General features: G+C 46.5%; 1 protein-coding gene across 5 annotated transcripts in view; it reads right to left on the bottom strand.

Annotated features, from left to right (window-relative positions):
* The window catches only part of LOC115117569 (retinoic acid receptor RXR-alpha-A), a 252,606-nt gene that overhangs the window by 86,020 nt on the left and 148,985 nt on the right, over nt 1-17,601 (bottom strand). The window lies entirely within an intron of this gene.

Raw genomic sequence — 17,601 nt, 5'->3', positions numbered from 1 at the left:
TCGAGTCTGTCTAGTTATTTGTCTGAATCTTCTCAAGGTGGCAGTAGTAAGCTAGCCAGGCTACTTGCTCTTGCGCATGCATTAAACACAGTGCGAGCCACTTTTGGGAAGCAAGCGAGATGAGGGAAAATGCTGACAGCATGGCTTCTTCTAACGAAAACATCATACCGTCACGCCCGGAACTTGTTGGCAAAACCCGTTTCAGAAGCGAACTATGGGAATACTTTAATTACAGAGCAGATGATGAAGGCCAGCCCGCCGAAACAACTATGGGAATACTTTGCTTACAGAGCAGATGATGAAGGCCAACCCGCCGAAACAACTATGGGAATACTTTGCTTACAGAGTAGATGATGAAGGCCAGCCCGCCGAAACAACTATGGGAATACTTTGCTTACAGAGCAGATGATGAAGGCCAGCCCGCCGAAACAACTATGGGAATACTTTGCTTACAGAGCAGATGATGAAGGCCAGCCCGCCGAAACAACTATGGGAATACTTTGCTTACAGAGCAGATGATGAAGGCCAGCCCGCCGAAACAACTATGCAAAAGGTGTTGCAAAGCAGTACAGGGAGTTTTAGTTCCAAAACGACATAATAAACTTTTACACTAAATTCAAAATGTTTTGGGTGACAATGCTTTTGATGCGATTTGATTGGTGTGATGCCAAATCCAAACTGGCCTCCCTTGGGGGAGGGATCAATCAATCAAATGCTATGGCGGCAACGTGTCATACTCTTTTTGTCCAGACAGCACCAGATACATGTGGTCCACATACTGAGACAGAGGGGCGCTGTTTCCCTCACTAGTATGATTTCTCCGGTGAGATACTGTAGATACGGCCAATTGCAAATTGAAGGAAAGTTATGAAAACACAGTGAGACGGAATTGAAATAGCTTTATAATATATTTATATATATTTTTTTTGCCTATTTTTTGTGTGAAGCCTGGCTTCCCTTGGCATCCATGAAGAAACTGCCACAATGTCATAATTATGTCTATTTCTAAAATGTATCTTCTCAAAATCTGATTTTAAACTTAACCCTAACTTTAAAAACATTTCTAACCTTATGCTTAACTCTAACCTTAAATTAAGACAAAAAAATAAATAAAATGTTTTCATTAATTATTAAGATATAGCCATATAAACTATGTGACTGTAGTTACTAGTGACAACCCAGCTCTGGGCGGACCACTGCACCCTGGGAATCCTAGTATGCCGTGTAAAATCCATGGTATTTCTATGGTGTGTACACTATTATAATATAGAAGCTTCAGAAATTAGTTTCAAAGTGTTTTTTATGTTGTTTTGTAACTATTCATTTAATACATTTCATTATTTAGCTGTAGTGAATAATTCATGTAATTTGACCTAATATTAAAGCCATTGATGAGCAAATTAACCCTGATATGTATGACATTACATTTAAAACAGTTTAGATGTCATTGTACAATTATTTTGTGTGCTCTGAGTCTCAGAAATGGTTTTGTATAAGGAAAATTGAAGATGTTCTTCTGTTATTTAATATGGTGTTTCATTTTTGAAAGAAATTGAATATAGAATAGATTACATTCAATTTGATATTTTAGTTGTCATACCAGTAATCAACATATTGTTTAATGTTTTAAAAAATAAAGCCCAGTGCTTCTATTACTTTAGCTTGATGTTTTTGCTGTGGTATCGTTTCAGTGTAGAGTATCGTACTACTAAACCTGCTATCGGTATCGAAGTCCAAATTTGGGTATCGTGACAAGACTAACTCTCACACACATTGGGTATCATGACAAGACTAACTCTCTCACACACACACACACTCCACTGTATTTTCATCTGCCTACATCACCTAACGCTGACGGCTCGCTGCACACTCAGGCAATCAGTTACACAATGAGTCAAGATTAAAGGTGAATTGAACCAGAGGGGTCAAAGGTTAATGACTCCCGAGCTGATCTGTGTACGTTCCATAAACAAAACAACAGAGTGAATCAGGAGTCTAGACTGTCTTTATTGGCTTAGTGGTGGGGAGCGACGGTGCATCATGGCAGACACATTTGATCTAATGGGAGAGAGAGCAGTCTGTTCGGCTCTGATCTGATGAGCTCTATCTCTCTGATGGAATAATGAGATATATCAACTGTCTGGGCTCTGGCCAATAGTAGTGAAGTAAAAGATAGTACAATCTGGGTAATTGGACAAAGATTTGGGTGTGTAAGTGTCTGTTTTGATATGTGTGTGTGTGTGTATTTGTGTGTGTGCCTGCACGAGAGTGTGTGCGTGTGAGCTAGTATGTGTGTGAGTGTGTGTGTGTGTGTGTGTGTGTGTCTATTTTCCCTCACCTCCCTGTCCTTTCCTTGATTTCCAGGCAGTAGCAGCACACAAACAGGAAGGCTGAAGGCCCTGCATGTCTTCCTGGTGAAAGAGAGAGAGGCACAAAGGGAACCCTGCTATCTAACACCAGTCCATATTAACAGTTGATGATAGCAACAACAGGCTGATGGAGGGGGGAGAGGGGCAGGGCTGTAGGCCCTGTAAAGGTGAACAGGTGGGGAGACAGACAATGGTCCTGACGCCTGTTCATGGCGCGATACGTACCAATGTACCGTCTCTGATATGACTTGTCGTGGGATCATTACTTCCTAACAGGATCAAAAGCTCTTTTCAACCCAAAAGAAATCGGAGCCAGATGGTCCAGAGAAAAAACACTCAGCGTTAACGCTAATGTCTACTTGCCTCCCCCGCTGTCCTCAGATCCACTGGCTGGTGGTTGATGAGACCCTAGTCCCAGTGTGTGTGTTGGCTGATAGACGGGTGTTTCTCATGCCGCGGTATCGGATGCGTACGTCTGAGTTTGAATAACGGAGCTGGGAGTGCGGCGTTGTCGGGTAAAAAGCGCAGACTGTTTGCTATTGATGTGTAATTATCAGGCCCAAAACACACGTGTCCTCTCTGCATATCCCAATACTCAGGAACAGATGGTGAGGAGGTGTTAAATAAACACTAATGGATGCTCATTATCAGCGTGCGTAACAGGCAGCTGCCGCGCCCCCTATTTCTGACACAGGGATTCTTCAAAATAACAGGCCACAGGAATACTTTACATCTGAGACAGAGAGGAGAATGAATAGTCAAGCACATAGAGAAAAAGTGCAAAAACAAATGTGGTTTCCAGGACAGAGCTCTATGCTGCTCAGCCTCTTTGTAATCACTGGGCTGGGATACACACACAAAGCCCTAATTCCAAAGCGCTGTCAAGCACAGCTGGAATGACAGTTGTCCACTCTCTGATTGAGTTGGAGGGAATCAATGCAGTCCACACAGCCACACACACACAGCCACACACACACAGCCACACACACACACACACACACACACACACACACACACACACACACACACACACACACACACACACACACACACACACACACACACAGAGAGAGAGAGAGAGAGAGACATTGAATGCAATATACACCAACTGAGAAGGCATTATGTAGGCTATTCTTTAGCCCACTAAGCCCTTCTTCTAAAATCCCTTTGTTTAGCCTGTGATCGGACATCTTTCCTTGACAAGCATTAACAGACAGGGACAAAATGTTCTGAGGCAGGCAAACGGCTTGGTTTCATAACCATCTAGATGAGTGCAGTACTCTGCAACAAAGTCACGTAGACACTTAAAACCCTTTCCTGGGCAAACCTTATTTTCAAATACCCAGAGAGGAAAACAGGGTAGACACTTAACGCTTTCCTGGGCAAACCTTCTTTTCAAATTCCCAGAGGGGAAAACAGGGTAGACACTTAAAATCCTTTCCTGGGCAAACCTTCTTTTCAAATACCTAGAGGGGAAAAGAGGGTAGACACTCAACCCTTTCCTGGGCAAACCTTCTTTTCAAATACCCAGAGGGGAAAACAGGGTAGACACTTAAAATCCTTTCCTGGGCAAACCTTCTTTTCAAATACCTAGAGGGGAAAACAGGGTAGACACTTAACCCTTTCCTGGGCAAATGTTCTTTTCAAATACCCAGAGGGGAAAACAGGGTAGACACTTAAAATCCTTTTCTGGGCGAACCTTCTCCTCAAATACCCAGAGGGGAAAACAGGATAGACACTTAACCCTTTCCTGGGTGAACCTTCTCCTCAAATACCCAGAGGGGAAAACAGGGTAGACACTTAACCCTTTCCTGGGCGAACCTTCTCCTCAAATACCCAGAGGGGAAAACAGGGTAGACACTTAACCCTTTCCTGGGCGAACCTTCTCCTCAAATACCCAGAGGGGAAAACAGGGTAGACACTTAACCCTTTCCTGGGAGAACCTTCTCCTCAAATACCCAGAGGGGAAAACATGGTAGACACTTAACCCTTTCCTGGGAGAACCTTCTCCTCAAATACCCAGAGGGGAAAACAGGGTAGTCAGGTGAGAATGAGTCCCACCCAGTGAAGGAAAGAAATAAGAGAGATAGAGAGACTGAGGGGACTGTTCTTTTAGTCTCTCTCTAGACACTGCTTTGAATCTCCCTAGCACACTCTTATCATCAAGCTAATACAGACCCTTATAGCTGACATTTGTCAACCAAGAAATGTGATCAAATTGGTCAAATACCAACCAACAAAATGAGCCAAATATAGTTTGACTTTCCTTTGTCCTCCCCAGGCATATCCCCCCCTCTCTCCCTCGCCGTCCCTTTTAGATTCATGCTCCCTTCATTACATGACCACTGCAGTCAATTAGCTCAATGTCAGCGGCTGTAATGGTCTTGTGGACATGATGCCCCTGTGGGGTTTGTTTCACTATGTCACACACACAGGGCTCTGCTCCCCCTGTCCCCCGTCCAGACCCACAGACATATTGACTGACTCAGCTGAGCGCATTGCACTAAAGATCAGCTTTCTGCAACAGTTCCCCTCTGTCCCCCAGATCTGAGTGGACCAGGGTGGAGCAAGACAGGGTGCTTGGTGGGGTGGGGAAGGGGATGATGATGGCGGGATTTGGGTCACCCAGATGAACTAACAGAAGTTGCTCTGGACACTTCAGATTGAGTCCGGGAGGCTGTCAGAGACGTGGTGGCTGAGTATGTCACCAAGTATGCCGTTTCTAAGAATCGCTGTCCCTGTCTCTGTCCCAGACATCAGAACTACATTTTGGATGCGGCCACACTGCTCTTTACCTAGAATACCAGCAGCTGTTTCCAGACCAGCGCTGTGTCCCAACAAGACATTTCCATTAGCCGTTGCATTACCACTCTCAGAGGAGGAGCACGTGGGAGCTGCCAACACGTCTTCCCCGGGCTCCCTCACCATCCCAGCATGCACCGTCCTGGCTACATTAGCACACTCGGGTGGGCCTGTTGCTGGGCGGGAGAGACATGTGACATTGAGAGGTTCAGCGCTTTGGCCCAAACCCCCTCCCATCCCTCCTTCCCTCCAGCCCCCCCCAGCTCTCCTTTGAAGGCGAGGGGCCAAGGCGAGGGGTGGGGCTGTGCTGTGCTAAGGTGGGTGCGACCAGCGTGGCAAGGGCTCCAGTGCTGACCTTCCACTTCATGAGATCGGCTTCGGTGACATTCGGATCAAGCGCTCGCCATGGCTGCCTCCCCCCTCCCCCACTGCAGAGCCAGCTATAATGCCAAGTGTGTCCGATCGCTTTAGCATCAAAATACCGACAGCTCCCACCTACCTCCCCCTTTCTCCCCACCTGCTCTCTCCCCCCTCCCCTCCCTCTCCCCCTGCTCCTCCTCCAGGGAGCAAGAGTGGGATGATCGGCGGTTCCCAGTGCTGAGACGACAGAAGCAACTGACCATACAGTGAAAACAGAGAGAGGCACAAACAGGAACAAGCTCCCTGTCCCCCTCTAAAGGACACCTGAGCTCCCCAACCCACCTCTGACTTACACACAGCCCAGTGAACAAACAAGAACAAGATTGACACAGATCAAGAGGGACACACAGACCATTCAGCAGGAACATTCAGCAGGAACATTCAGCAGGAACATTCAGCACGACCATTCAGCAGGAACATTCAGCAGGAACATTCAGCAGGAACATACAGGAATCTGCATCCTCAGTCTGCAGTATGGAAGCCCCGTGGAAAGCTTGACAGAATAATATAATTGAGTTTCCACTGGCTACGTTCAACAACTTAATAAAGCAATCTCCTTGTTTCCTATTTGGCTGATTCTCAAAGAGAGAAGAGTTCTAGCAGTCAACAGTGTGATTATGAAACTGAGAGAACGAGAAGGAAAAGGGTATCTGATACAGAGCATTTTGTTATCGCTGGCCAGGCAGTCTCCATATTGGACCCAAGTGACTTCAACCAACGGTCCGCTCCAAACTACACTCCGAGGCCCCATAACATTACAGAGACCCCCAGCCAAAGGTTTTCACATTCTTTTGTTGTTGTTGTTTAAGAAAGCACCTCTAGGCAGGACTGCTGTGATTCCAGCACAGAGAGGGAAGCACGCATAGGTCCGGAAGAAAATACAAATCGATAAATAAACCATGTGAATTGGCTTTCTCCTTTGGCCTTGTCCAAAATGTGTGACCCCTCTATTGTTAGCTCCAGATGGCCGGTGCAAGCCCTTTGGATTCCAGTCAGTCCAGTTATATAAGCAGAATGAGGAAAAACAAAGGACCCTAACAGATGACATTGCTATGAATCATAACCAAAACTATATTGAATGTCCCCTTTAACCATTGTCCCCAGAAACCAGTTCGTCAGTCAAAGCGAAAATGGCCTCTACAGTTTGTTTTCATAGAGGCTAAATATGATTGCTTTTCCTTTGATGACTTCTCGTCCTCATCGGCTCCCTTGGCCAATACATGATCCTTTTCTGGCACTATGGCATGCATTTTCTTCCCAGCAACAGTATGTCTGTTACTTCCGGCGCCGACAGAGATGGCCGCCTCGCTTCGCGTTCCTAGGAAACTATGCAGTTTTTTGTTTTTTTACGTGTTATTTCTTACATTGGTACCCCAGGTCATCTTAGGTTTCATTACATACAGTCGAGAAGAACTACTGAACATAAGAGCAGCGTCAACTCACCATCAGTACGACCAAGAATATGACTTTCGCGAAGCGGACCCTGTGTTCTGCCTTTCACCCAGGACAACGGAATGGATCCCAGCCGGCGACCCCAAAAAACGACTTCGAAAAAGGGGAAAACGAAGCGGTCTTCTGGTCAGACTCCAGAGACGAGCACATCGTGCACCACTCCCTAGCATTCTCCTCGCCAATGTCCAGTCTCTTGACAACAAGGTTGATGAAATCCGAGCAAGGGTAGCATTCAAGAGGGACTTCAGAGACTGTAACGTTCTTTGCTTCACGGAAACATGGCTCACTGGAGAGACGCTATCAGAGACGGTGCAGCCAGCTGGTTTCTCCACGCATCGCGCCGACAGAAACAAACATCTTTCTGGTAAGAAGAGGGGCGGGGGTGTATGCTTTATGTTTAACGGGACGTGGTGTGGCCAAAACAACATACAGGAACTCAAGTCCTGCTGTTCACCTGATTTAGAATTCCTCACAATCAAATGTAGACCGCATTATCTACCAAGGGAATTCTCTTCGATTATAATCACAGCCATATATATTCCCCCCCAAGCAGACACATCGATGGCTCTGAACGAACTTTATTTGACTCTTTGCAAACTGGAATCCATATATCCAGAGGCTGCATTCATTGTAGCTGGGGATTTTAACAAGGCTAATCTGATAAACAAGACTCCCTAAATTTTATCAGCATATCGATTGCGCAACCAGGACGGGAAAAACCTTGGATCATTGCTATTCCAACTTCTGCGACACATATAAGGCCCTGCCCCGCCCTCCTTTCGGAAAAGCTGACCACGACTCCATTTTGTTGATCCCTGCCTACAGACAGAAACTAAAACAAGAAGCTCCCGCGCTGAGGTCTGTTCAACGCTGGTCCGACCAATCTGATTCCACACTCCAAGACTGCTTCCATCACGTGGACTGGGATATGTTCTGTATTGCGTCAGACGACAACATTGACGAATACGCTGATTCGGTGTGCGAGTTCATTAGAACGTGCGTTGAAGATGTCATTCCCATAGCAACGATTAAAACATTCCCAAACCAGAAACCGTGGATTTGATGGCAGCATTCGCGTGAAACTGAAAGCGCGAACCACTGCTTTTAATCAGGGCAAGGTGACTGGAAACATGACCGAATACAAACAGTGTAACTATTCCCTCCGCAAGGCAATCAAACAAGCTAAGCGTCAGTATAGAGACAAAGTAGAATCTCAATTCAACGGCTCAGACACAAGAGGTATGTGGCAGGGTCTACAGTCAATCACGGATTACAAAAAGAAAACCAGCACTGTCACGGACCAGGATGTCTTGCTCCCAGGCAGACTAAATAACTTTTTTGCCCGCTTTGAGGACAATACAGTGCCACTGACACTGCCCGCAACTAAAACATGCGGACTCTCCTTCACTGCAGCCGACGTGAGGAAAACATTTAAACGTGTCAACCCTCGCAAGGCTGCAGGCCCAGACGGCATCCCCAGCCGCGCCCTCAGAGCATGCGCAGACCAGCTGGCTGGTGTGTTTACGGACATATTCAGTCTGTTGTTCCCACATGCTTCAAGAGGGTCACCATTGTTCCTGTTCCCAAGAAAGCTAAGGTAACTGAAGTGCTTTGAGAGACTAGTCAAGGACCATATCACCTCCACCCTACCTGACACCCTAGACCCACTCCAATTTGCTTACCGCCCAAATAGGTCCACAGACGATGCAATCTCAACCACATTGCACACTGCCCTAACCCATCTGGACAAGAGGAATACCTATGTGAGAATGCTGTTCATCGACTACAGCTCGGCATTTAACACCATAGTGCCCTCCAAGCTCGTCATCAAGCTCGAGACCCTGGGTCTCGACCCCGCCCTGTGCAACTGGGTACTTGACTTACATTTACATTTTACATTTAAGTCATTTAGCAGACGCTCTTATCCAGAGCGACTTCCTGACGGGCCGCCCCCAGGTGGTGAGGGTAGACAACAACATCTCCACCCCGCTGATCCTCAACACTGGGGCCCCACAAGGGTGCGTTCTGAGCCCTCTCCTGTACTCCCTGTTGACCCACGACTGCGTGGCCACGCACGACTCCAACTCAATCATCAAGTTTGCGGACGACACAACAGGGGTAGGCTTGATTACCAACAACGACGAGACGGCCTACAGGGAGGACGTGAGGGCCCTCGGAGTGTGGTGTCAGGAAAATAACCTCACACTCAACGTCAACAAAACTAAGGAGATGATTGTGGACTTCAGGAAACAGCAGAGGGAACACCCCCCTATCCACATCGATGGAACAGTAGTGGAGAGGGTAGTAAGTTTTAAGTTCCTCGGCGTACACATCACAGACAAACTGAATTGGTCCACCCACACAGACAGCATCGTGAAGAAGGCGCAGCAGCGCCTCTTCAACCTCAGGAGGCTGAAGAAATTCGGCTTGTCACCAAAAGCACTCACAAACTTCTACAGATGCGCAATCGAGAGCATCTGTCGGGCTGTATCACCGCCTGGTACGGCAACTGCTCCGCCCACAACCGTAAGGCTCTCCAGAGGGTAGTGAGGTCTGCACAACGCATCACCGGGGGCAAACTACCTGCCCTCCAGGACACCTACACCACCCGATGTCACAGGAAGGCCATAAAGATCATCAAGGACAGCAACCACCCGAGCCACTGCCTGTTCACCCCGCTATCATCCAGAAGGCGAGGTCAGTACAGGTGCATCAAAGCTGGGGCCGAGAGACTGAAAAACAGCTTCTATCTCAAGGCCATCGGACTGTTAAACAGCCACCACTAACATTGAGTGGCTGCTGCCAACACACTGACTCAACTCCAGCCACTTTAATAATGGGAATTGATGGGAAATGATGTAAAATATATCACTAGCCACTTTAAACAATGCTACCTAATATAATGTTTACATACCCTACATTATTCATCTCATATGTATACGTATATATTGTACTCTATATCATCTACTGCATCCTTATGTAATACATGTATCACTAGCCACTTTAACTATGCCACTTTGTTTACATACTCATCTCATATGTATATACTGCACTCAATACCATCTACTGTATCTTGCCTATGCCGCTCTGTACCATCACTCATTCATATATCTTTATGTACATATTCTTTATCCCCTTACACTTGTGTCTATAAGGTAGTAGTTTTGGAATTGTTAGCTAGATTACTTGTTGGTTATTACTGCATTGTCGGAACTAGAAGCACAAGCATTTCGCTACACTCGCACTAACATCTGCTAACCATGTGTATGTGACAAATAACAATTTGATTTGTTTAGGTCCGTACAGTACATCTTGAGCTAGCATGTTAGGCTGAGGGGAAGGGTCTTCTAGAATGTGACAGAGACACACTTTACCATCGCTCCCATCGTCCTCTCATGTTTATCAGTGGTAAAGAGAGGCAGATGGCGGTCTGATGCCCCCACCACAACACTAAGTCCACCCCCCCCCGCTAATAAACACATGGCATTCACTGTCAAACCTCTAGAGTCAACAGAGAGAGCTGGAGTGACAGTCAGAACAGCCTTTCTTCCTTTAATATCTTTATCAGGGATGATGAGAGCTAGTCACACCACACTGGGGAGAGAGCAGCTTGCACTGAGCACGGCTCAGATATCTGGGTTAAGATGTACATATTCATTTATATTCATGGCGTTCATTAGTTTACCCATATATTTCAGAGGAGTACTCAGAATGCCCCTGCTGTGGTTAACATACTGTACTGTATTAAGCAACATGGGGCCGCAAGAATGAGAACTTGCTTATTTCTGTTTAATGGATGACAGAAAAAAGGGTGTTTTTCAGATGCAGCTACACTGAACATCTTACTTCAGGGTTCGGGTCAATTCTGTCCGGATTTGGAAAATGTGATGTATTCTTAGTTTTGTGAACAACACTGCGATTTAATAATCACATTTAATCTCTAATTCTTGCATTGAATGTGTGTTTAGTGAGGCATTCTGAATTGATCCCAACAGTCTTACTGTGATAATCATTAGAGTGAAAACAACATTCTGCCTCTCCGGGGTGTATGATGAGGGAGAGACGGTGTGGCTCTATGGCTAGCCCTCCATCCCTCCATCCTCTCCCCCTCATCTCCCCCTCCATCCTCCCCTCCCTCCATCCCTCCATCCTCCCCTCCCTCCATCCTCCCCCTCCATCCCTCCATCCTCCCCTCCCTCCATCCTCCCCGCCCTCCATCCTCCCCTCCCTCCATCCTCCCCCTCCATCCTCCCCTCCCCATCCATCCTCCCCTCCCTCCATCCTCCCCTCCCTCCATCCTCCCCCTCCATCCTCCCCTCCCTCCATCTCTCCCTCCTATGGTTTGAGCTGTAACAATGAGATAGCATTTCAGTGGGATGGTTCTATGCAGGGATTATGGGCTCAGAGAGTTATCAAAGGCTTAGTCACTGTGATTTCTCCTGACCTGTTATGGATGGCTGCCGTCACTCTGTGCCAAGGTGAAGCCCCTGGCGTTGTAGCTGAACCCTGGCCTGCCCAACCCGCTGGCACACTGGCTGGTGGTGAAGACAGCCCAGTACATCACTGGGGCCGTGTTCCCACCTATCCAGGATATGTACTTGAAACGGTGCCTGAGGAAGTCCTGCAGCATCATCAAGGACCCCACACACCCCCGCCTATGAGCTGTTCTCTCCCTTAGCGCCGGGCAGACAGTATTGGAGCATGAGGTTTGATACCAACAGGCTCAGAGACAGTTTCTGTCTACAAGCCATCAGACTGCTGACAACTTGGACTGGACTGCTTTGATTCTCTGCACCTTAACACACATGTACTCACTCATGCACACACACACCCACACCCACACCCACACACACACACACACACACACACACACACACACACACCCACCCACCCACACCCACACACACACACACACACACACACACACACACACACACACACACACATACATTCAAGCTACCCACCCATCACAATTACTGCTACCATACTCTTATTTACTATTGCTAATACTGCACAATTTAAACACTTGGCCCCCAGTCCCTCCTTTCTCTGATACATGTGTAATATTGTACTATAAATTGTGCCTTCCTGAATTATACCGATGCTAAAAAATGTTATTATATTCTCCTGAGCCATGTTGAGAATGAACCTGCAAGGAAGCATTTAGTTGGATGGAGCATTCCAAGGTTATTACAGTAAACTAAAACTGAAACTAAAACGAATCATGGTGTATTTCGTTGGACAGTGTAAACATTTAAACTGAATTTCAAATTTAAAAAAGCGGGAAGGTGACATAAATAAAAAACAAATAGAAAAACAAAACTGGAATAACCTTAGTGTTAACCATGTGTATCCTGTACATACAACTAATACAGCTTGAAACACGGCCCCCTTCCTATGGGAAGGAATGAAATGTCTGCCCATTCCTCTACTCCCTGAAGACACAGCCTGAGATAAGTTATTCACACACCTGTACACATGCAAACACAAGTCATGCATTCATTCAGGTGAGACTCAGTGGACTTGATCAAGTAGGCTACTGTCTCAGTGGATACAATCCCACAGGCATTGAAAACCCACACACATAACTTCACATTCCCACTATTGCTTTAAATAAAAAACATCTTTACATCAGAAGTTGCTTTGTGTTTTCTGCACCACTCCTCCTATATCATGAGAACAAGGCAGAGATTTATGGATTGTGGACTGAAACTGAGCTGCTTCCAATCAGCTGGCGGATTGCTCCACAATAAGCTCTACGATTCAGAACAAGAGAGACAGGAATTCATCAGGCAGGATTTAGGGCCTGTGACATTGTTCCCAATCTTCCCATGTTTACATACTGTGGGGCGGCAGGTAGCCTGGCGGTTAGAGAGGCGGGCCAGAAACCGGCAGGTTGTCAGTACGATTTCCGGGTCCGAGCCCCCTGCACCTCTCAAAAAAACGGAGGAATTGGGTTAAAAGAGGAAGTCAAATTTCAGTTTGAATTTGTGTGCAATTGACCAATAAAGTGATCTCTCTCTAGTTCTACTGAGCTACGAAACAGGGATTACAAACTCACTGCAATGATGTCATATGGTTTGGACATCTCCCTGCATCCCCTGTTTCATCTCGAAAAAGTCCAACTGATTGGAATTTGCGAACAGTGTGGAGGCTGTATATGTTAGGCCTAAAGCCAATGCATTAGCCAGTATCTGGTGAGTACTATATGAATCTCAACATCCAATTAGCTCAGACTTTTGGCAGAGTTTATCCTGGAAGTGACAGGCCCCAGACCAAACACTCAGCATACTGAGACATCACACCGGTCTAACTGGACACAAACAACTGTTAGGCTATTTTTATTTTACAGTGGGATCAGCAGCCAAATGTGCTGTGATAGTCCAATAATAAGTCTGTATTAAAATAGCCTGTCAGTCTTTGTGGTGGTTGTGGTGATGAATGTGTGTGCAGGGGGCGAAGGCTGAGGCAGAGCGCGGCTGTAATCGTCAGCTTGGCGCTCTGGCCCCTCTGGCTCCTGACCCGGCAGGAAGTGGCCAGGGAGTGCACGGACTCCAGCCAGCCAAATAGAAATCAGCGAGCGTGGAGCATGCTGAGGCTAACAACCTCCCTCACCTCTGTGGGACCCCACCCGAGAAAATACAAGGAGCCGGGAGCCACTGGAACCCCCCCCCACAAACCCGCTGTGTGACCACAAGGTCTACAAACACATGCTGCCTCTCGCTGGAGCCGAATGCCTGGGCCCGGTGCTGCTCAAGCTCTGCCGAGTCTGTCTCACAAACAATACACACACACACAACCATAGTACACAAACGCAGTGCACAAACACACACACACAGTGCACAAACAATCAGGAAGGAGCCAGATTTGTGTTCTGCTCTCCTCCATGTTTCCTTACGGTTCACTCTGGCTCAGCTCTCGGCAATAGGCAGGGAAAGTTCTTTCCAAGTCCTGCAGAATTCTAAATGGGCTCCAAATTAATTGGCAGGATTCACGAGGCAGTGAGATAATTCTGAGGCTGGGTAATGAAGTCAGCTACGGACCGTGGCGAGAGCTAATAGGGCTTGGCTTTGGGCGTAATTGCTGCTTAAGCGAAGTCAATAAAGAGGGATTAATCAAACTCTAACCGCACACCTGGCGGCCAGCCCCACTCCAACGCAGAGTGGACTGTGAGAGTCAGTGAAGGGAGGGAGAAGGGGAGGGACCCAGACAGAGGTAGTGGTGCAGTTGAAAAGCACCAGAATCCAAACACCACATCCATACTACCCACTCTAATGAAATAGAAAGGGGGAGCCAGCAATCTACTCCAACAGCCCTCCTCCTCCTCTCCTTCTTCTCAAGGCAGAATTTGTCCTGTCATTTGGTCTCTCCAAACACGGACCATATGTGAGTTCAGTGCTGGCAATCAGACTGAATTGTGAAGCAGGCAGCTGAGTTCATCAGGAAAAAATTTGCCTTCCGCTCGGCAGGCCTCTCTCCCATTGGCCAGTCACGAGGCCCGCTCCGTTTGAGGGCACCCCAGACATTCCTGTGGATAATCTTTTCCATTCCTCCGCTCAGCTCCGCGAGGACAGACCAAATCACTGCACAAGGCCTGCATTGTCAGGCCCTTTCAAAAAGCCCTGTTTTAAAGCTCTCTCTCTCTCTCCCACTCGTACACTTCTCACACATTGCCCCCCCAAAAAAAATTCCTCTTGTCTTTTAAAAAAGTAACAACAAAATGATTGCTTTTAAAATTATCTCTGGAAAAGAAAAGAGCCCTGAATACTATGTTTCTCACGGTCTCTTTCCAGTAATGGTTTGTTTTTGAGAACTCTAAACAATGTGAAACCACTAAAACCAGAGCGGGACTACATCACTGTGTTGCCGGGAGTTCACCGCTGGAGTCGACTCCCCGGGTGAGGGCAACCAGTCTTCCCAGAATCCTCAGCTGCGTTGCCGCTCAGCACCCCACGTTCTCCACAGAGGCTTGTCATTGTGGCCTTGGCCGGGCAGCCGAGGGACGGGATTGGAGGACAATCACACAGATGTGGGGCGGGTTAGGACGGGTGTGTGTGCTGGATGTGGCGATGGGAGATTTACGGCAACACATTCCATAATTAGATCCGTGATTATGACCGGGGCTATAAAAGACAGACTCCAGCTAGGCTGAACATTATGCTACTACTCTGTGTGACTAACAAACCACAACGCCTTTACAGTTATCTCAGCCTCTCTCTCGCTCTCTCTCTAAGAACACATTGCTACTCTGCTCTGAGCAGCTAGGCCACGGAACATTTACCACACCACTGAACATTGTGAAATATCAAAACACTTAAAAGACAAGAAAAGACAATCTGACTCAGTCTCACACATTCTCCTCTCATTCCTTGTAAGTCAACCATGCCTTGAAATAACAAAGAAAAGCACATGGAGAAAGCACATTTCTATACAGTAACAGTTACCATTATAGTTGGTGTGCTAGAGAAGTATCCCGACTATTCTAATTGCTCCGGAAACGTCCCCACCCTCACCAAGGGCTGTGACAGTCAAAAATGTACCAATCAATCACACCAGCCCAGTAACACACACATCTATGGACGAGACAGAGAAGAGAGCGGAAAAACAAACTGTGTCTGCACCTCGCCGATCTTGCTGAGACATGCCCATGAATAAGTATTTGTGGTTGAGAGAGAGACAGAGAGGGTAGTGGGTTCTTGTTCTGCCTGTCGAAAGCTTTTCTATAGTTGCCTTTGTCAATATCGTTCTATTGTTAGACCCATTAAATACACACTGCCCATTTCATTCACATGTTCTGTATTGATAGTTGTGTGTGCATGGTGATCTAGGTCAATGACAACTCAACTCCAAACAACCTTTTAACCATTTACACTTGTGGGAATTAGCCTATATGGATAGGGCTAAGTTGAAATGTTTCTTACAGAATAAATATGAAAAGCATATGCATAACCATGGTAGCAAATGAAAGGGAACCGTTTGGAGATTATGGGTAAATTATTAGACCAAAGGTGAGGACACAACAGTTCACAAGACAATACACTGTTGGTGTGATGTTCATTTTATATTTACACTACTTTCACTGCATTTGTTTCTAACGAAATCTGAACATACTCTGGATACATTCAGTAACATGATAAAGAGTATTCCTGGAGAATGTGGGGTAGGTGCATCATAAGAGAACAAAATGACAAGGGTTTGAGTGAGAGGACTAACTGGTGTCTCCAAGTGGTCACACACCTCTTCAAAGTGTGCACCGTTCCTGAGTCATTTCAATGCACTTTTATGACTCAAAGAAGAGTCTTCAAAAAAGAAAATAGCTTTCCTAGCTGTGCCGTTGAGGAACTAGAGCAAGCACACTTGTAGTTGTTTTGTTCGGAACACAACCCTGCATCCCCGCCATCACACAATTACTTTAGTTCTTAACACAATCTAAAAGCTAACTTTTATAAATCACAATCTGGGTCAGGTGAGCATGACTTGAAAACAAACACTCATTGTGTTCAGAACAACCCAGGGTATGATTTCATCTTGTAACTGTACATCAGACATAGTGGTCATACACATTGACACTGTATATGACAGTCTTTTATGATATGGAAATGTGAAGTCCACATTTGGACTCACAGGTGTTTGGTTTGCTTGTATGACATCAAAGCAGTATTTATTATAATCCTCAACGTCTCATTCTTCTAAATACGTAGAGTCCTCTTAATTTACAGCATTTCCCTCACTCAGACAACAAAACATTTGCAAAATTTGCCCAACTAGCGGAAGAGATGGGGGCAACTTCTAGTCGTGCAGGGTGCTCAAGTTCTGAATGGAGTCAGAGCTCTGACGTCATATATAGCATGATACTGTACAGCCATTACCTTTCAATTTAGGCATTTATTACTGCCCAAATCTGCCATTTTCAACCTGTGTTAAGGGTATGTGTACAGGGTATGTGTACAGGGTATGTGTTAAGGACTACAATGTGTGAAGCTAACACAGGGCTTTGTCTGTGAGGTTCCATACGGACTAAAATCACACAATCTACCACTCTCCTGTAAATTAATCCAAGGTGCCACTGTTTGGTTGTTCTGGTTTCGTCGCCTTTGTCCAAGGCGTGTTCCCCTCACATGAAATTGGTGTTAAGTTACAACAAGCCACTCAGTCACGACAAGTGACTCTGCAAGAGGCCCTCCGCCCCCAGCCAACGAAGCCACCAGCAGGGCAGGCACACGTACAGCAACAACACAACAACAGCACAGTACTGTCCCTCAATCCCCACATACCAGAGGGTCAGGTTCAGAATGCACTGCTATGCTGACATCACCTGACCCAGCTGCCCTAGCAGGGAAAACAGAGGTGATGAGAACAGAGGCCTGTTTCATAGCACCCCTGTTAAAATGTCAATCACCGGGCCTCCACATGCAGAGACTACATTAATCAGGCTGACTGACTGAGCCATCGCTGCCTAGGAAGAAGCCTTACGGCTCTGACAGCTCTTTACCCCAGGCTGTGTGTGTGCTTGTAGCTGTGGTAAGGAACAAGCAGCTTCTTGCTTTGTGGATATACT

This window comes from Oncorhynchus nerka, linkage group LG4 (assembly GCF_034236695.1).
Source record: "Oncorhynchus nerka isolate Pitt River linkage group LG4, Oner_Uvic_2.0, whole genome shotgun sequence".
Classification (NCBI taxonomy): Eukaryota; Metazoa; Chordata; class Actinopteri; order Salmoniformes; family Salmonidae; genus Oncorhynchus; species Oncorhynchus nerka.
The sequence above is the reverse complement of the archived record's forward strand: the minus strand, read 5'-3'. Positions and strand labels throughout refer to the sequence as shown.